This window comes from Gopherus flavomarginatus, chromosome 5, assembly GCF_025201925.1.
Source record: "Gopherus flavomarginatus isolate rGopFla2 chromosome 5, rGopFla2.mat.asm, whole genome shotgun sequence".
Classification (NCBI taxonomy): Eukaryota; Metazoa; Chordata; order Testudines; family Testudinidae; genus Gopherus; species Gopherus flavomarginatus.
The window spans coordinates 51,209,161-51,211,799 of NC_066621.1; positions in this window are offsets into that span (position 1 = coordinate 51,209,161).

Below are 2,639 nucleotides of genomic sequence, written 5' to 3' on the forward strand. Positions count from 1 at the left end.
CTTGCTCTGAACTCTTTCAAACTCTTCTCCTCCTCCTCCTCCAAAGAGTGTCTCCTCGCCTCCCTGCTTTCCCCCCCTTCCTTCCCCTCTCTTTCTTGATTTGTGAAAGGAAAAGAAAGAGAGAGAGGGATGTTTTGGGGGTGGGGGGCAAAGGGTGATATGTGAAATAAATGTAAAGGTGGGGGGGAGGAGGAGATGGAAGGCATCAGTGGCAATAAATGGGATCTCAGAGGGAGAGCCAATAAAAGCCATCCCCTTTGCATGTATGAGCCACCGCTGCTATTGTGGAGTCCTTCAGAAAAGGTCTGGGACTTCATTGTGATCACAAGGGCTTTTCTTTAGGGCACAGAAAATCAACAGCCTCTGTCTGGTTGTTGTTTTTAGATATATTCCTATAAAGGATTCATTGTTGTAAATATATATATTACATGAGCCCTGTCTGGCTATGTATAAGGGAAGCCAGGAATGGAAGCAGGTGTTGTGCATGCAAAAGGGGGAAGAAAGAGGGTAGAGAGACAGAATGGAAAACAGGGTACCTCATGGAAGCGTGCTGCCAGTCAAGAGGGAAAGATACATGTAGGGGACAAAAGCAATAGGACAGACTGTTTTGCAGGCTTCGGTTTTGATCCAAAGCCCTCTGACAACAACAATCTTCTAAGCTCTGGATCAGGCTTTAGATCCAAGACTCACCTGCTGGAACCCACTAGCATTTTTCAATTCAACAGGCGGAGCCAAATTCAGCTTACACCAGATGTGAACTTGGCCCATACATTTTTTTCACCAACAGATCAGTATGTTTGACCCTAATCAATAGTGACTTCACATTATCATCAGCAATGGCTTTTCAGTATTGTATGTATGTGAAATGAATTTTGTGATTTTAGTCCAGTTCCCAGCAAATGGACACCCACATCTCAAAAACCACCATCACTGGTGGCACCAATTAGTATCCTTGCTTGCTAGCTCTGCAGCGAGAACAAGGAGTGAATGAGCATAAAATATTCCAGAATTCTACTGTAATGGTCCAACACACTGCAGTAATATCAGTGTGAAATGTTTGGGACCATTAATTTACAATGCTGGAGTGTTTTCTTCTGATTTAAATTATTTATGATTTCAAACACTTACAAGGCACATGTTACCATATTATAGTGTAGGCTTTACAATAGCGCAAAACAACATCTCCCCCAGGACCAGATACATTGAAACCCTCTGCAGAAACCAACCTAGTGTCCCTGGGAGGCTCCATCCCCCCCAGTTCAACAAGCTACTGAAGCACATCTCACTTTAAGCATAGAAAGACAAGGTGGGCGAGAGACAAACTTTCTTACCTTACCAATAGATATTGGTCCGATAAAAGATATTTACTTCACCCATCTTGACTTTCTAATATCCTGGGACCCACATGGCTACAACTTCACTTTAAGCATGTAAGTAATTCCATTGAAATCAGCAGGCCCATGACAGGAGAGAGCAGCTAGTAGAATAAATGATTTTTTTACATTTAATGTGTTGCTTAGGATAGAGCAGGAAGGATTGTATCTACAAATACCTCTTTGATGTATATTATTAATCTATGGCAGCACCTGCTTCTGTTATAAAATCATTTTGCCAAAGGACATTTAAGTCCTTCATAAAATCTTTAGGGAACTCTGTGTGTGTGTGTGTGTGTGTGTGTGTGTGTGTGTGTGTGTGTGTGTACACGTGCTAACGTGAAACCCTTTTCAGCAGATGTTATCACTTTTAAACAATACAAAAGTGATTAGACAACATTCTCTTGCCAAATTATTTCCTTTTATTGTTTTTTAAAAAAGGTTGATACTGTTTTGTGTTATATGAGTGTTAACATTTCACCTATGAACTGGCCAGCTTGTGGCAGTGACTTTGAAGGAAAAAAAACTCACCTGGGGGCTATAATAACCATACATACTGTGGGTTTGTTTCTAGAGAAAGCCAAAATTAAAAAGCAAGTACAATTTACTGTGTCCTATGATTGGATAATTATTATATTTATAGCTTTTAAATATCTGAAGCTCAGTCCCTGAGGGAAAAGAGAACAAGGAGGAGAAAGAAATGAGGATGCAAGAATGTTGAGGTAGATGCACAGAAAGTTGCAGCTTTTCTATAATTAAATCACAGACAATGTTCTTGTAAAGTAGTTCTTGCATCATGAGAATCAAAGTGTCCCTTCTTTCAGCACTTTGGACACATACATGCGTATGTACTCCTGCTGTCTGGGCTCTAATCCTGCAAATACATGTATCCTTAAGCAAGTGTGTAAGTGATTGGAGCCTCAGGGTTTAGGGTTCTTTTCTTCCAACCCTCTACTTGTTCCCCTGGTTTCTGCCCTCCCCATTCCAAACTACTGAAACAGCACTGGTCAAGGTCACTAGGACAGCCTTCTAGATAGTTCAAAGAGTTTACAGCCTTTGACACTGTTAACCATTTTTTCCTCCACTTCCATCCCTCTTTTAACTCCAGTGACTTTCTGCACTCCTCCACCTCCTCCTGCCTTGCTGAATGCTCCTTTAGTGTCTACTTTGGTGGCTCCAACCTTCTTTTCCTGTACCTGTTGGAGTGGACACTTCCTACAACAATGGAGGGTTTTTTTCTGTCCATGTAGGTAATCTATCTCCGCA